This window comes from Hyperolius riggenbachi, chromosome 4 (assembly GCF_040937935.1).
Source record: "Hyperolius riggenbachi isolate aHypRig1 chromosome 4, aHypRig1.pri, whole genome shotgun sequence".
NCBI lineage: Eukaryota > Metazoa > Chordata > Amphibia > Anura > Hyperoliidae > Hyperolius > Hyperolius riggenbachi.
The window spans coordinates 404854109-404873334 of NC_090649.1; the positions used below are offsets into that span (position 1 = coordinate 404854109).

The window sequence follows — 19226 nt, forward strand, 5'->3', positions numbered from 1 at the left end:
TTTCGGAAAAACGCTCAAACGCTAGCGCTTTTGAAAGCGCTAGTGTAATTAAACCCTATGGGCCCATTCTTATTTGGGCGATTTGCGCTAATCACCGCAAATCGCCCAAAATCGCAAAACGCAAAAGCTTCGCCTGCACCATTTTCAGGTGATTTCCCGGTGATAGCGTTTCAGTGCTACAAAAGCGCTAAACGCGATCGCGGAAAAAACGCTGCAGTGTTCAGTGATTTTTCCGCTGAAAAATCACTCATGCAAGGCGTTTTGTGCTTTCAAGTGTGAATGGGCCCTCAAAGGTTAACCAAGGCTGATTTTTATGTAAACATCCGATACATACCTACGAAGAGGGAAGCCTCTGGATCCTCCAGAAACTTCCCGTGTCTTCCTCGCCTTCACCGTTGCCGAGATCGGACCCCCGAAACACATCTGACAAGAGCTTGTCATGGCCGTGGTCTCCGCCATGTAAAAGCCCTGCCATACTGCACCTGCATGCGTATGGCTGCGCCTGCACAGTGAGCTGGAGCCCCTCATCCACGAGCAGCACCATGCTACTGTGCAGGTGCAGCCATACTCATGCGTGTTCAGCACAGCCCCGCTTGTGCACAGCAGAGACCGCATACGCAAACTTCAAGAGGATCCCGGGCAGAGGTCTGGAGGAGGACACAGGAAGCCTCTCGAGGATCCAACCTCTTGCTAGGTAAGTGTCTGTTTTTCCTAATCCACCTCGGGTTTTGTTTAAAAGGGGAAAAGATTCCTTCCAGGTGCCAATACAACAATTATCTAGTAATTATAGCGGTAGATGTCCTTCAATGCAAGGAAAGCATCCAAGTCCCCTTTAAATATTTTGAATCTTACAGAAAACAAAAAACACAGGGAGACCGGGAGCCTGATCTGGTGTAATAACGTCAAGCCACTGGGTGGCGTATGTGGATAAGGAGAGATATATATACTCACAAACACGGGTTTGCTCAACAGGCAACCACTATTCAAACAGGTGGGGAAGCACCGTTCCCACTCGGCCTTGCTTCCGACAAGGGATTGGTCGCATCTCCAGTGGAAAAAATAGTGCCCTGGGAGATTATCCAAGGGTACTAACGGGGGGGGGGGGGGGGGGGGGTGGATTTCAAGTAGGAGCATACTTGATGTTTTTATTCATAGGCATTAGAGTAGAAAGAAAATAACTTTCCTACCTTGAACAATGATATTCGAGTCAAAATAGGGGTATAACTTCTCAATTTTTTATGGAGATATGTACAATAACGATAAAAAGTTGAGACGTTTTACCCCTTTTTCGACTCAAGTATCATTGTTCAAGGTAGGAAAGTTATTCCCTTTAACCACTTTACCCCCACAGGTACGGATATCTCCGTCTCTTTTTCCACCCTGTCATTACCAGGGATGGAGATATCCGCACCTCCCGCTGCTGTCCGCGCTCCCGCTCGCTCGTGCACGCCGCCGCCCACTCGCCCGGAGATAAATGAACGGGAAAAACGTTCCCGTTTGTTGATCTAAGCCCCCGCAATGATCAGCTGCTTCTATGAGAAGCAGCGAGATCATTGGGAAAAAAAAAAACAATTTCCCAGCCTCATAACACTTCCTGCAAGCGTACTTCCTGTATGCTTGCAGGTGGCATAAACTAAAAGTTGGTACATGAAAGAATCGCTGTGCACCTTCCTCTTGTAATGCTTTTTATTCAAGCCTTCGCCAACAGCCAGCAATATGACATGAGAAACAAGAGTTGTCAAACCTGGATCCACAGAAGTGCAGAGGTGAGTAGGGAAGAGGTGACCGGGGGATGTGTGGACGGCACTACAGCCGTTTCATGCTGTCTGGCGCTTGCTCACGTGCGTATGTCCAGGACTAGAAGGTTTAGGTGCCTAAAACTCTAGTGTATAGAGGAGCTCATGTATCCTACTAACTTGCATACTCCAGATGTGGCATAAAGGTAACCTTTTACTACTCCATCTCTCAACACTAACCCTCTCTAATCAATGCCTAACCCTAGCCAATAACACAAACCTCTGACCTTAACCAACACTCACCTTCTGTAGCCTTCAACCCCCATCTCTGAATCCACACCAGTGGGGAAAATCTTAACAGCTGGCATTTCACCTATACTATAGTTTACTCAACTGCATGCAGCCAAATGGAAGGCACAGAGATTAGGGTGTTTGATTCTTAGTACAATTCAATATTTCATCGGACTTGTGTTGACACAGCTGATGTATTAAAGTGGCCACTAACGATCCAATTTCTAGCAAAAAAATCGTTCGAGCAATCCGATAATTCTGATCAGAAGAAAAATCATTCACTACACCATCAACAGACCAATCTTTGCTTCCTATCTATCACAACCAACAAGAAAATACAAATTTTGGTTTGACGAAAAGCCAATCAGACGACTAATTTTATAATCGTTTGTGTCCATCAACGGAGATTGTTTATAACCAATCTGTTCAGAATTTCTGATCACTTGAAAGATTTTTTTGCTAGAAATTGGACCATTAGTGGCCCCCTTTACATGCAGGGCTGTGAAGTCTGTACATAAATCATTCGACTCCAACTCAGACTCCTCAGTTTATGAAACTATCAACTCCAACCGACTCCAGGTACCCAAAATAACTCTTACTCCAACTCCTTAATCTAATGCTTACCAGGGCTGTGGATTTGGTACAAAAATCATCTGACTCCGACTCCTTAGTTCATGAAACCACCGACTCTAATTCCGACTCCCTATACCCAAAATTGCTCTGACTCTAACTCCTCAACTTCAACTCCACAGCCCTGTTTACACATCGTAGAAATTGCATAGTGGGTATGGTGCTTTAAAGGAGATCCAATTAACATGTAGAATTACTGCCCACTGATGTATTTATACAGTATGAATGTGTCATATTGACAACAAGGAGCTTGCAGATGAAGCTGTTGGGCAAAGAAACTAATAGGCTCATCCTCAGTTTACAGTCTTGCAACTGAACCCAATGAACAGACAGTGCAAATCGAGGAATTTCAATTCACCAACTCATCGTATCAGGAAACCTTTTTATTCCTATCTTTTCAGTCTTATTATTTGACATGAAAACGAACCGAGGGAACATATCCCTTCATGATGAATTAGGGTTAAAAGGTCAAAGAAAAAACATATTTTGCAATGCATTCGTAGGTGCACAAAACAGGAAACTTAGGAAAAGTATTTAATTCACTTGAAAAATGTATGATAAAAGGTCTTGTAGAGTTTAAAGCACAGAATAAACAGCAGCAGAAGAATACAGCATCACCTTATTTATCGGGAAAACGATCAATGTAATGAAATGTGTTTACTGTCGGCTATGTACATTGTTGGTAATGGTCAACTCTTCCTAGCAATGTATGAAAGAAGCTCTATTACTAGAACGATAAAAGTGAAATGGAATAAATTGGCACAGAAATGCTGAGAAAAACAAACCCGGGTCCTCGGAAAATACAGCAGCAACAGAATTCACAACACAAATACTTTATACAGAGAGACAAAGCATGAAAACTTCCGTCAAGAACAGAATCTCTCCACGAGAGAGAAACTAATTTTTAGGCTAGTTTTCACAGCTCAACTTTTATAGCATGGACTTTGACTGATATCAAACCTAAAATAAACTGGAAATAAACAGATGGTAAAGTTCATGCACACTAGCGGGGAAAGTCAATGAGATGCAAGCTGCATACATTTTCACCATCCTTTCTCAGTATGAAATTATTTTTATCTCACTGACCATCCCTCTATAGACTAGCTGGTAGAATTATTTAGACTCACAGGAGAAATAGATCTGCTTAAAGTGGATCAGAGATAAACTTTTAATCATTGCATAATTGTGTTCTTTTCATATAGTTTATAGGGCATTCCTCAAGCCAAATACTTTTTTGTTTTGTTTTAATACTCTAATTCCCTATAAACTAAACAAGCCTCGCCCACAGCTTTTTAGAGTGCCTTGGCACTGTAGTAAGGGCCTGTGGGAGCTCAGTCTGGGCAGGAGGAGGAGGAGGCGGTTACTAGCCTGAGATTTCAGAGGCAGAGGGGAGGAGAGAGAAGGAGAGGGGACTGAATGTCACATTACACACAGGCAAGCTGATAGCATCTCCAGCCCTCGGCCTGTGACAAACAGAACATGGCTGTCCTCATTGTATCACAGGAATAAATAATCATAAACTATTGAAGCTGTTTGCATCTAAACTTTAGATAAGATATATAGACAAGTTACTTGTTATAGTTAGTTTTTCATCTCAGATCCGCTTTAAACAGGAACCGTGACCAAGAATTGAACTTCATCCCAATCAGTAGCTGATACCCCCTTTCCCATGACAAATCTTTACCTTTTCTCAAACGGATCATCATGGCTTTTGTGATGAAACCCCTCCCACAGTGTGATGTCAGGACCATAGTGCTCACATCACACTGTGGGAGCAATGTTGCATTGTGGGAAATAACAGTTGTTTCCAACTGCCAAAAAAGCAAGCAGCAGTTACTTCCAGGGACATCACCTACCAGCAGTAAAAATGCCACCATGTGATAAATGTCAGAATGTAAATCAGGGAGAGGAAAGATTTTACAATGGGCAAACACTGACTAATTCAAGTATACATATTTATTGTAAAAATTAAGCACTTTTGTTCATTATGTTATTTTCACTGGAGTTCCTCTCTAAACCTATCAGTATGTAATACGGCTAGTGAATACGGATGGGGATTTGACATCAGTTTGCTTCCTGTTTACATTCAGTTTTACATAGGTTGCTGTTTAAAGTGAACCAGAGACGAAGCACCCTCATTGATTTTACCATATATATCAGTGGGAACATTAGAGAAAACACCTACCCTGCTCTCTGTTTCATCCTTCACTACTCAGACTGCTTGTTATCAGCCCTGATAAAATCTCCGACTGAGCATTCAGTCTGGCTTTGCTCAGGAATCATTATAGCTGAGTCTGTCTACTCTGATGTCTTTTCAAGCCCAAGCCTGCCCCCTTCTGGCTCTGCTTTCCTGTTCTGTATATTTGCAGCATCACAGAGAGCTGTAATGAGATGGGAGGAGCTGCTAATGGAAGGGTATATTGAAAAATGTTTTTAGAAATGGTGATTTCATTTTGCACACAGCCCACTAAATAATATGCTTTTCAGAGGTTTGCGCGCGATCACGTGCGCTTTTCACATGAAAAGCACTTGTGAAACCTCTGCTTATCACGCGAAGTCACACTGTTCACGTGAAAACATCGGCACGCGCCAGATCACGTGATAACTGCTGTTTTCACGCTTTTGTGGATCGAGCCCATTGTGTGTAGATTTTAGCTACGTTTGGAATGTCTCATTTGCAGAGGTGAATCTCTGCAGTCTGACATGCTAAGAACAGTGTAATACTGAAGCAGAGTTATAAGCAATGGCTCTGATATCAGGTTTTACACGCTACAAATGTTTATGTTGCACATAAGATACATTTTATCTGCTTTCTGCAGAGAGCTCTCAGAGACAGGTAGTGAGAGCTTTCTCTCAGACACAGGGTTAACCACTTCACCCCAAAGGGGTTTTTACCCTAACGGACAAGAGCGATTTTCACCTTTCAGTGCTCATCCCTTTCATTTGCCAATAGCTTAATCACTACTAATCACAATGAAATGATCTACCGTATATCTTGTTTTTTTCACCACCAATTAGGCTTTTTGGGGTTGACATTTGTTTTCAGTAATTACTTTATTTTCTATGCATTTTAAAGGGAAAAACAAGGAAAAGATACACTAGTTTTCCAATTTCATCCCCTACAGTTTTAATATAAACACTGCTACCGTACATGAAACCCACACATTTTATCTGCCTATTTGTCCTGGTTATCACAAGATTTTAATTATGTCCCTAGTACAAAGTATGGTGACAGTATATTATTTGAAAATAAAGGTGTATTTTTTCTATGGTGTTTTCTTTTCACTAATCTCACATGCATGCGCGGAAGCGGGAACACACGTGCAGAGTGCAGCAGCGCTGTTTGACTTATAAAAACGTCCTGGAGCCGGCTACTAGGCTACTAAACCAAAAAGTTCAGGCAACTGCAATTGTTTAAAATGGAATGAAGATGGGAGCTTCCGTATTCCTCTCACTTAAGGTTCCGTTATTTTTTAAATAGTAAATTTTATTTAAAGTGTTCCCGATGCAACATGTGACATAATAAGTTAAACGTGTGTGTACAGTACAAAACAATAACCAGGCTGTTTTACTGGTTTTGTTTTGCTGCCTGAGGGCTTGATTCACAAAAAAGTGCTAACTGTTAGCACAGCCGTTTTTGCGCGAATTTTCGCTTTTGCCCCCGATAGCCCTACAATTTTCCGCGTCCCCTTGTGCTTCCGCTTAGCGAGAAGCACAAGGAGAAAAAAAAAACAAAGGTGGCCATCTTGTGGCCAAATAGTAAAACTACATCTACATATTTTTTACATTACAATTTACACATATAATAATATTAAAAATTAACTGTTTATTTCCCACACCAAAATATTATCCAAATAAATTTTTTAACGGAAAAAAAAAATTACGCATCTACAATGCGTGCAGGAGCCGTTCTCCTGCACGCGTTTTACTAGCCTGCAGCTGTCGTCGGGAACCTGCGGTGCGACGCTGAGTAGCAGCGGTAGTATCAATTAACCTGACGGGGAAACGCAGATTCCCAACAATAAAATGCGCCGGGATGCGTCGTACCGCAACGCATCGAAACGCAGCGTCGGGTGTGAAAGGTAAAATGAAAGTCTATGGACTTTCCTTTTACCTTCGTTAACGCAAAGTATAGACTTTGCGTTAAAACGCTGAAAAGGGGCTCTGGTGTGAAAGAGCCCTAAGGGTCTGAACTTTTTAAATATGCATTTGAAGGGGGTATACTACGAACATTTTTTAAAGGGATACTGTAGGGGGGTCTGGGGAAAATGAGCTGAACTTACCCGGGGCTTCTAATGGTCCCCCGCAGACATCCTGTGTTGGCGCAGCCACTCCCCAATGCTCCGGCCCCGCCTCCGGTTCACTTCTAAAATTTCTGACTTTAAAGTCAGAAAACCACTGCGCCTGCGTTGCCGTGTCCTCGCTCCCGCTGATGTCACCAGGAGTGTACTGCGCAGACACAAACCATACTGGGCCTGTGCTGTGCGCTCTTGATGACATCAGCGGGATCGAGGACACGGCAACACAGGCGCAGTGGTTTTCTGACTTTAAAGTCAGAAATTCCAGAAGTGAACTGGAGGCGGGGCCGGAGCATCGGTGAGCGGCTGCGCGGGCACAGGATGTCTGCGGGGGACCTTTAGAAGCCCCGGGTAAGTTCAGCTCATTTTACCCCGACCCCCCTACAGTATCCCTTTAAATTATAAGCTTGTAAATAGTGATGGACGCAAAATGGAAAAAATGCACCTTTATTTCCAAATAAAATATTGGCGCCATACATTGTGATAGGGACAAAATGTAAATGGTGTCATAACCGAGACAAACGGGCAAATAAAATACATAGTTTTTAATTATGGTAGCGTGGATTATTGTAAAGCTATAATGGCCGAAAACTGAGAAATAATAAATTCTTTCCATTTTTTTCTTATTAATCCTGTTAAAATGCATTTATAAAAAAATAATTCTTAGCAAAATGCACCACAGAAAGAAAGCCTAATTAGTGGCGGAAAAAACAAGATATAGCTCAATAAAGTGTGATAAGTAGTGATAAAGTTATTAGCGAATGAATGGGAGGTGAAAATTGCTCTGATGCTCAAGGTGAAAAATCCCTACAGGCTGAAATGGTTAAACAAACACTGAGCACAGAGCAGTTAATTTATTTAGCAGCTATTTGTGGAATAAAGGCTTTTCACTGTGTGCTGTGCAAGAGTTAGAGTCTTTTTTTATTTATTTATTTATTTTTAAGTAGGTGCCACAACTCTCTCCAGCTCTTATCCTCTTTAAAATACCACTATCAGAAAAAATTGTAAATGCTAAAACACATTTACACACACATATAAGATGTACATTTCTCTGAAAGTAAAATGTACTATAAGCTAGGTTTCCCTTGCGCTGCTGTTACTTACAGTAGGTAGTACAAATCTGACAGATTTTGGTCTATCTCCTCATGGGGGATTCCCAGTATTACCTTTATTCTTTACAAAAGCACCCCCTGTAAAAGGAGATGTACAATGCTGCCAGTCGGCCTGAGCAGTTCCGCTGCTGGAGTAACAGGCTACAACTGTCCACAGTAGAGCCTGCAAGGCTGCAGGGGGCCTCACAGAACCTCACAGTTTGCAAAAAAAAAACGTCGCGAGCGGCACATTTATACTGTAAGACCTCTGACATATATTATTTTGATGACTAAATACTCTAGCCATTAACTCACTATAGTGCCACTTTAAATGCTGTAACCTGATTTGATTGAGATAATGGTTGCAAACTTTTGTCGCCTGTGGACAGAATTTTTTTCATAAACAATCCAAGAATGCTGGACAAGAATGCAGGACAACTCCTGATTGCTTAATGACGCAATCAGGTGAAGCCCCCTAGTGGAGTCTCCTCCTGACCTTGTCATTACGTGACGCATGAGAAGCCGCCGGGCAAACAGTGAACGGAGAGAGAGGACGGGCCGCACAGCTTCCGGGCAGCATGATGGGACGTTACACCACAATGGAATAGGTGAGACGTCCCTGATGTGGCCTCCGCTGCGCGTACTCTGCTTAAGGAACGGGCAGCAGAAGAGGTAGTACTAGCTTTGTGACATCATCATGGCGGATGTTCATATCGGCGGGTCGTTCGTAAGTCGGGCGTTCGCAAGTTGGGGAATACGTGTGTGTGTGTGTATATATACAGTATATATATATATATATATATATATATATATATATATATATATATACACACACACACACACACACACACACACACACACGAATATATATATATATGGGCAACCTTGTTAATCCTCATGATTTTCCTATATAAATCGTTGGTTGTTACGATAAAAAATGTCAGTTAAATATATCATATAGAAGACACACACACACAGTGATATTTGAGAAGTGAGATGAAGTTTATTGAATTTACAGAAAGTGTGCAATAATTGTTTAAACAAGATTAAGCAGGTGCATACATTTGAGCACCACAAAAAAGAAATGAAATCAATATTTAGTAAATCCTCCTTTTGCAGAAATGTCAGCCTCTAAACGCTTCCTGTAGGTTCCAATGAGAGTCTGGATTCTAGTTGAAGGTACTTTGGACCATTCCTCTTTACAAAACATCTCTAGGTCATTCAGATTTGATGGCTTCCGAGCATGGAGAGCTCTCTTTAACTCACACCACAAATGTATTAATTATATTCAGGTCTGGGGACTGAGATGGCCATTCCAGAACGTTGTACTTTGCTCATCTGCATGAATGCCTTAGTGGATTTTGAGCAGTATTTAGGGTCATTGTCTTTTTGAAAGATCCAGCCCCGGCGCAGCTTCAGCTTTGTCACCGATTCCTGGACATTGGTCTCCAGAATCTGTTGATACTGAGTGGAATCCATGCATCCCTCAACTTTTACAAGATTCCCAGTCCCTGCACTGGCCACACAGCCCCATAGCATGATGGAACCACCACATTTTAATGTAGGTAGCAGGTGTTTTTCTTGGAATGCTCGGTTCTTTTTCCTAGATGCATAACGCCCCTTGTTATGCCCAAATAACTAAATTTTAGTTTCATCAGTCCACAGCATCTTATTCCAAAATGAAGCTGGCTTGTCCAAATGTGCTTTAGCATACCTCAAGCGGCTCTGTTTGTGCTGTGGGTGAAGAAAAGGCTTCCTTTGCATCACTCTCGCATACAGCATCTCCTTGTGTACCGAATGGTTGAACAATGCACCATGACTCCATCTGCAGCAAGATGATGTTGTAGGTCTTTGGTGCTGGTCTATGGGTTGACTGACTGTTCTCGCCATTTGTGGCTTCTGTTTATCTGAGATTTGTCTTTGTCTGCCACTTCGAGCCTTAACTTGAACTGAGCCTGTGGTCTTCCATTTCCTCAATATGTTGCTAACTGTGGAAACAGACAGCTGAAATCTCTGAGACAGCTTTCTGTAAACTGGGTTGCAGATCGGGGATCTGCTAAATCATCTTGTAGCTACCTCCAATAAAATCGAGCTATCACATACTTTAGGAGCACTGGCCCTTTAAGTGCCATTGCCAGTTGCATGCTGGGGGTCTTTTTATCTATAATACATTCCACCTCTTCCCTTTAGTTCCCCCTCCTTCTAATGACATAAGACAGTGAACTTCTTCCTAGTATACACCTCAGTGGGAGTGTCTGAACACTCTGGGAGGAGGGCGGGTAACGAGTAGACAATTAGCAAGAGAAGAAAAGTGAGGGAGGAAATTATGTCAGGAGGTCAAAGGTAACAAAGGTGGAAACTGCCTAGAATTGGATTCTATGCTTTTCCTTTAGACTATTCACAGGAATCATAACATGGACAGTGCAATACATCTGTTATGCAAGTAGAACTAGTATTTATCTACGTATATATGTTTTTTATTTCTGGGTTAGCATGGGTGACTTGTGTCAATTTAAAGTGAACCTCCAGACTAAAAATCTACTCAGCAGCTCTGAAAAGGCTTGGTGTTTCTTTAACAGTTTCACAGCATCAGAACTTTGTTTTTCTTACATAAGCCTTATTTTTTGCTGCACAAAAGCTTAAGCTCCGCCCCATCACAGAAAACTGCTCGGGCTTTTTTTCCCTGATGCTGTGCAAAGCATGATGGGATTTCCTATGTTGTTATTCACGTTACCTAGCAACTGTGAGGGGTGATCAGCACACAGGACCGTTATAACTGTGTCTCATGCTTCCTGTCACCTCCTTTCAACCAAAAATATGGCTGCCCTCATGAAATCAAACATTTGCCTGTTCTTTTAAAACAAGGTGGGTAAGAGATTATATTACCTATCTATTTTAATTAACATAACTAATGTAACTTAATGACAGTATGTTTAGGCTGAAGTTCCTCTTTAAAGACTACCACGTAAAAATGGAGGAAAAGAAAACAGTAAAAAAAAGTGAAATTGCAACCATGCTGTCTATATAATGTTTTACAACTGTGTAAAGAGTCTACAATTTAGGGCTTAGAAGTATAAGCATATCCTCTCCACATCTCGCCTGGTACAGATATGAGAGCTTATCAGCTCAACTGTGTAATCAACACAAATATCTGCTAGAAACATTTGTCACAAGAGATCTGCTGGACCACGCTTGCGCAATAAGTCCCAACTGTCAGAATTACCAAGTCGTCTAGCGGAAGATCCAGGCGGCGTGGGAAGGGGGCTGGAGGAAGCCCCAGGTATATGTATATGTGTGTATATATGTATGTGTGTGTGTGTGTGTGTGTGTGTGTGTATATGTGTGTGTGTGTGTGTGTGTGTGTGTGTGTGTATATGTGTGTGTGTGTATATGTGTGTGTGTGTATATGTGTGTGTGTGTATGTGTGTGTGTGTGTGTGTGTGTGTGTGTGTGTGTGTGTGTGTGTGTGTGTGTGTGTGTGTGTGTGTGTGTGTGTGTGTGTGTGTGTGTGTGTGTGTGTGTGTGTGTGTGTGTGTGTGTGTGTGTGTGTGTGTGTGTGCCGCATTCGATTCCCCGCTCGTCCCCGCCGGCGCCGCTTACCTTCCGCTCGATCCCCTGCCATTGTCCCCTCGCGGGGAGCGAGCAGGGAATCGGCGGTGCGGAGATCCGTCCTGTCGGATCTTATCAATCGAGCCGCATCAGCGGCTCGATTGATAAGGAGCATCGCGGCCGCATCTACTCGTGTAGATGCGGCTTTAGACTTTCATATATTTTAGATTCAAATACACACAACTGAAGTAGTTTGAGCCTTTTATTGTTTTAATATTGATGATTTTGGCATACAGCTTATGAAAACCCAAATTTCCTATCTCAAAAAATTAGCATATTTCATCCGACCAATAAAAGAAAAGTGTTTTTAAAACAAAAAAAGTCAACCTTCAAATAATTATGTTCAGTTATGCACTCAATACTTGGTTGGGAATCATTTTGCAGAAATGACTGCTTCAATGCGGCGTGGCATGGAGGCAATCAGCCTGTGGCACTGCTCAGGTGTTATGGAGGCCCAAGATGCTTCGATAGCGGCCTTAAGCTCATCCAGAGTGTTGGGTCTTGCGTCTCTTAAGCTACGCCTACACGTAGCGATCCGGCGGCATTTTGGCTTATCAATAATATCCGACCGGACGGATCTCCCCACCGCCGATTCCCTGTTCGTTCCCCACGAGGGGACAATGGCAGGGAATCGAGCGGAAGATAAGCGGCGCAGAGGGCGGATCGAATCCGACACACCCGCGGGCAAGCGGGGACGCGGCGGGTACACGCGGGGATGCGGAAGAGGCGATCCGGCTGCTAATCGAGCCGCCGGATCGCTCCGTGTAGATGAAGTTTTAACTTTCTCTTAACTTTCTCTTCACAATATCCCACAAATTCTCTATGGGGTACAGGTCAGAAGAGTTGGCAGGCCAATTGAGCACAGTAATACCATGGTCAGTAAACTATTTACCAGTGGTTTTGGCACTGTGAGCAGGTGCCAGGTCATGCTGAAAAATGAAATCTTCATCTCCATAAAGCTTTTCAGCAGATAGAAGCATGAACCCACTTATGAACCAAAAACAGCGGCAGAAGTGCCTGACCTGGGCTACAGAGAAGCAGCACTGGATTGTTGCTCAGTGGTCCAAAGTACTTTTTTCAGATGAAAGCAACTTTTACGTGTCATTCGGAAATCAAGGTGCCAGAGTCTGGAGGAAGACTGGGGAGAGGGAAATGCCAAAATGCCTGAAGTTCAGTGTCAAGTACCCAGTCAGTGATGGTCTGGAGCGCCATGTTAGCTGCTGCTGTTGGTCCACTGTGTCTTATCAAGGGCAGGGTCAATGCAGCTAGCTATCAGGAGATTTTGGAGCACTTCATGCTTCCATCTGCTAAAAAGCTTTATGGAGATGAAGATTTCATTTTTCAGCACGACCTGGCACCTGCTCACAGTGCAAAAATCACTGGTAAATGGTTTACTGACCATGTATTACTGTGCTCAATTGGCCTGCCAACTCTTCTGACCTGAACCCCATAGAGAATCTGTGGGATATTGTGAAGAGAAAGTTGAGAGACGCAAGAATAAATCTCGCTTCAGACCTCAGAGTTAGCAGGGGCATGTGTGCCCCTGCTAAAACGCCGCTATACCATGGCTTAACGGGGGTCCCTTCACCCCCAAATCCCCCTCCGTAATGCGGGGGGGGCGCTTCCTGGTTGGGGCAGGGCTAACCGCCGCAGCCCTGCCTCACGCGCGTCTGTCAGCGCGTATCTCCGCCTCTCCCCCACCCCTCTCAGTCTTTCTTCACTGAGAGGGGCGGGGGAGAGGCGGCGATGCGCCGCTGACAGACGCGACTGGAGGCAGGGCTGCAGCCGTTAGCCCTGCCTCCAGGAGCGACCAAATGCACGACCAAGTCGTGCTGGGGTGGGTTTGGGGGTGAAGGGACCCCCTTTGTGCGGCGCGATAGCGGCGGTTTAGCAGGGGCACACGTGCCCCTGCTAACTTTGAGCTCTGAAGCGAGATTTATTCTCGCTTCAGAGTCTCTTTAAAACAATAAAAGGCTTGAACTACATCAGTTGTGTGTATTTGAATTTAAAATATATGAAAGTCTAATGTTTATCAATACATTACAGAAAATAATGAACTTTATCACAGTATGCTAATTTTTTGAGAAGATCCTTTTTTATTTTTTTTAATCATCTCAGGTTTACTTTAAACAATTGCAATAATCCTTCTACTCCTAAAAAACAATTATTTTCAATATCCCATGGTTTTATTTTAAATTTAAACATTTACAAAGTAGATAGAATGTTTTATTGTGTCTGCTCAATGGCAGTCTATTAAGCATCCCAGAGTTAAAATACTTTAAAAAAAAGTAACATTCAGAGTCAAAATAAGGTTTAAAAAGCTTCTTAAATTTCATTGTACTGTGCACACTTGACAACGCGTTTCACGGCCAGCTCCGCTTCTTCAGGTCAATAAAAGTGGCTAAAGTCTAGCGTGTGAGGTCATGAGCGCCATATTGATTAACCCTCCTGGCGGTCTATTAGAGACCGCCAGGGGGCAGCACAGCACTATTTTTTAATTTTTTTTAAAATCATGTAGCGAGCCGGAGGCGATCGAAGCGGGCAGGGGGATGCCGCTGTACAGCAGTGTACAGCGGCATCCCCCCGCCCGCTTCGATCGCCTCCGGCGATCTTTGATCAGGAGATCCCGTTCAAAGAACGGGATTTCCTGAAGGGCTTTCCATGGCGACGGGGCGGGATGACATCAAGTCCCGATCCACCCCTCAGCGCTGCCTGGCACTGATTGGCCAGGCAGCGCACGGGGTCTGGGGGGGGGGGGGGGGGGGAGGGCGGCACGGCGATCAGCGGCGATCGAGTGCAGGGCGACGGTGATCGGAATGCACACGCAGCTAGCAAAGTGCTAGCTGGGCGTTGCAAAAAAAAAGTGAGTAAATCAGCCCAGCAGGGCCTGAAAAATCCTCCTGCGCGGCATAGCCCGAGCTCAGCTCGGGCTTACCGCCAGGAAGGTTAAGAAGCTTTTTAAACCTTACTTTGACTCTGAATGTTAATTCTTTAAAGGACTACTGTAAAGGGTGGGGGGAAAAAAAGAGTTGAACTTACCTGGGGCTTCTAAATGGTCCCCCGCAGACGTCCTGTGCCCACCTGCAGCCACTCACCGATGCTCCGGTCCCCGCCTCCGATTCACTTCCGAAATGTCAGACTTTAAAGTCGGAAAACCACTGTGCGTGCGCGGCTGTGTCCTCGCTCCCGCTGACGTCACCAGGAGTGTATTGCACAGGCCCCGCTGACATCACCAGGAGCATACTGTGCAGGCACAGTCTGTACTGGGCCTGCGCAATACACCCCAGGTGACGTCAGCAGGAGCGAGGGCACGGGCGTGCAGGCGCAGTGGTTTTCTGACTTTAAAGTCGAAAATTCCAGAAGTGAATCGGAGGCGGGGACCGGAGAATCGGTGAGTGGCTGCGTGGGCACTGGAAGTCTGTGGGGGACCATTAGAAGCCACAGGTAAGTTCAACTCTTTTTTCCCCCTAAGCCCCTACAGTACTCCTTTAACCAGTTCACCCCCAAGTGGTTTTTACCCTAACGGACCAGAGCAAATTTCACCTGTCAGTGCTCCTCCCTTTTATTCCCTAATAACTTTATTACTACTTATCACAACAAAATTATCTATACCTCGTTTTTTTTCGCCACCAATTAGGCTTTCTGTAGGTAGTACATTTTGCTAAGAATTTTTTTTATTCTAAATGTGTTTTAACGGGAAAAATAAGAAAATAATGGAAAAAAATTCATTATTTCTCAGTTTTTGGCCACAGTTTTAAAATGAAATGTTCTCCTGTGGTTAAAACCGACACATTTTGTTTGCCCAGTTGTCCGATTATTAAACCGTTTAATTTATGTCCCTATCACAATGTATGGCGACAATATATAATATGGAAATATAGGCGCTATTTTTCTGTTTTGTCCGGTCCATAATTACAAGCCCCTATGTAGTAAAGTTATAGTAATATTCCCTAATAAAATATAAAAGCTGAGTCCCTAAATTACTATTTATGTATTTTTTTTTTACTTTTTTTACAAGTTTTTTTTTCTTGGGGGGGGGGGGGGGGCTTTGGAAGCATAAGTTATTTATTTTATTAATATTGTGTATAAATGTATGTGTATGTGCCTGTATGTGTAATTTTATTTTGGCCACAAGATGGCGCTAGGGAACACATTCCCATTTAATAGGAAGGGTTCACTTTTTTTTTTTTTACATTTGGTTACACTGTGACGGCTTCCTGTTTTATGAATGGACATGCCGCTGTTCGCGGTCACGTCCTATCATTCCAGGAATTGCGATTGGGTAGAGGACCGCTCAGTCCTCTTCCCCAATCACGGAACGCGGTGATCCGACGGTAAACTGCAGCAGGAGCGGCGCGCACACGTGCGGATCGGCAGCAGTAGTGAGCGACTTATTAAAACGTCCTGTTGCCGTTAACAGGGTAAAACAGGACGTTTTAATAAGTCAGATTGCCGTTAATAGGTTAAAGGTAGGAGTACTGGCACTTTTTTAACCTTAGTCCATTTACTATTAATACACAGTCTGGCTTGTTTGAGACTACGGGCGCCCAACAAAGTAAACATGGAGATATACGTGATACACATGTGACATGTATGGATTGTGTGTAAGGATTATATAGTGAAATTACTATTCACATCCCATCTCACCTATAAAGTTACACTTGAGCCCTGGAGTTACCCTCCGGCCTCTGAAATGACTCCGGAGTTAAATGTAGGTCAGCATAACACGTTTGTTCCATTGCAGTTCCACCTTTATCTTGTTCTAACCGGTTTTATCTGGTCTTTGCAGAGTACATTGTCATACTACATGAAGTCTGAAAACACACTGTCCATTGCTTGTGCACGAGGTGTCCACGCTTGGCTGTGTTGTATCGTGCAGAAGCAGATATCATAGGTTTGTACAGTACTGTGATCACGGGCCTATGACAGCAACCGTATATGTGCTTGCGTGTGTTATGGTTTAGGGGGTATAATTGGGTTGAGAAAACACATGGACTCCGGGACTTTTCTGCTGAGACCAACAGACGTGTTGGATTTTGTCTCCAGGTGTTTCCCCTATGGAAGATTGATGGAGTCCCCTCTTCCTTGGGTGATGTTGCTACACTTGGTAAGAATGTTGATGCATGCTTACTCGTAATTATTAACCTTTAAACTATGCTTCTGCAAATACCTTCTTAAAGATACATTTATAACAGAATTATAGAACAATAAATACTATTATTGTTTGAATTATTCAGGTTTGCCTATATTTCTTTTTAACCTACTATAAGTAGTGTTCGCTTTGTAGCAGGGTTTAAAAACCCTATGTTTTGGGGCAAAACCGTTTTGTAAAATGGATACTATGTTCTAAAATCAAGTTGGCAGGGAAAGTAAAAATGTCTTTTTGGGGGGGGGGGGGGGGGGCAGGAGCCTGCCACAGGATCACCGCTCCACACAAATCTGCACTTCATGCCCCTACGGCAGAGTGCACCGGGTCATATGCATAGGCCCCACCCCCTCCTACTCTCTGCTGAACAGGAAGATGGATGCAAGGTGCAAGGTGGATGGTCAGCTCAGTTTTTTCTTTTTACAAAGAAGAGAACATATTGCATCTCTGAAAGAGGACTTTTATATCTGCTGAGTGACTTGTAAGGGGATTGATGGGGATGCAGAGAAGATCACGAGAGGATTGGATTTGCTTTACATCAGTTACTGCAGAACAGAAGCAGGACTAAACCACCAAATAAATGCCACGCTATTTCTTAGACCTGTGTAGGAACTCAGTGGCAGAGCTTTTTATTTGTATTGAGGATTTTTTATGAGCTGATGGTAAATAAATAACTTTTAAAGCATCTGGTCAGCATACATTTGAAAACGCTGCGCGCTAAATTAGGTGCGGCATTAAACAAAAAAAAAACACCACATGATAATTTAGAATTTAATTTCGGTAGCAGAATATCGGTAACATTACTGATATTCTGCAACCTGTTTCATATAACGAAATATTGTCATATATACCAATATTTCACTATGGGTCTAACCTCTCCCTACTCTCACACAGAACCCTCCCCTCCTCCCCCGGCTTTGCGCCTGCTGTTTTTAGTCGCAGTTCTCACAGCTAGCATCCCCGGCACCTGCTGTTTAGCGGGTGCTAATTGTTGGCCATGCTATCATTAACTGCTCTGTTTGGTCAGGAACCCACATACTGGCCACTACCTGCACCGCTTACTGTCTGTGCTATAGGCTGCCATCTCATTGGAAGGTTTAGTCTGTGCTTATATCCTTGCAGTCTGAATGGCAGGATGTTGCACTCCAAGCAGCTAAAAATAGCTACTAACTCCTCAGCTCAGCTGCTACTGGTTAAGTGATGAAATAATTACCATCATAGCACCAATGAAGAACAAATACAGCAATTGAAGGAGGGCTCTAGATAGCGTACTGGTTAAGAGAGGCATTTTTGATGTAGGGTTTGAGCCCTTGACCAGGGTTCGAATTCTGGCTCAGGCACAACGGTAAGTAGCTGCAGCTCTAATGCTGGGCATACACGGAAAGGAGGGAGGCTTATCAATTAAGCCTGATGGCTCGATTGATAAGATCCAACCTGTCCGATACCCCACCGGATCGATAGTGCGCTCAATACCAGCGGGGAGAACAATGGGAGAAACGAGCGGCTGATTAGCAGGCGCCCGCGGGGACAAGTGGGGATCGATCCGCGCGGAGGCATCGAGCCAGCGGCTCGATCCGGCGCATAATCTATGCCGTGTATGCCCAGCATAAAAGTGCTTTGAGACTGCGAGGACAACAGCGCGATATGAATGTTATGAGTCTTGTGTTGTCTTGACTAGAAGGGGAATTTTTTCCACAACACAAATAGAGTTTTACCTCACCTGCCACAAATTATCAGGAGCCAGAATATCTACAAAAAGAAAACAGTGCTTTCCAACAACTGCAACAGGTCCAACTATTCTTTAGGGAACTCAGTGGAAATTATATCTCGACATCATACAGAGGATGAAAGCCAAGTGTGGTCAGAAGCAATGACACGGACAGGATCGGAGCAATAAGATTCATCCTGAAGGCACGGTGTCCTAGATATGCCACTGCAGAGAATGCAGAAAATACGCCCTGGGGAACCCGTGACATATGGATAAGATGGACTGTAAAGAGACAGGAATATGCAGTGTACAGGCAGGAAGGAACAGAAAGGTTTTGGAGGTCTCACGTGGATCTCCTCCTCAGCATGTCTCCACACACCTGATTACCTTAATGGACAGCCTCTATGGACCTCAATGTATATGACCTACAATGTCATTTCAGGAAAAAACAACAATATTACTGGCTTTAGTGAACCATAATTTAAAGGCAACCACAGGTACAAAATATCATGAAAGGAATAAGAAATCTTATGAGGTTATTCAGCAAATTCTAACAATCTAAACTAAAAAAAAGAAAGCTAAAGTAAAATCACACCAAGGTATGCAGAATAACATTATGTACATTTGTTTTTACAGCATTTTTTTTGTATTGCTTCTGCCTGAATACTCAGGAAGATGGATACAGGGACGCCCCCGGCAACAAGCGTTCCCTGATTC

The 19226-nt window shown here is 43.6% G+C and overlaps 1 protein-coding gene across 2 annotated transcripts in view; it reads right to left on the reverse strand.

Moving 5' to 3' along the window:
• The window catches only part of APLF (aprataxin and PNKP like factor), a 369988-nt gene that overhangs the window by 161634 nt on the left and 189128 nt on the right, over positions 1-19226 (reverse strand). The window lies entirely within an intron of this gene.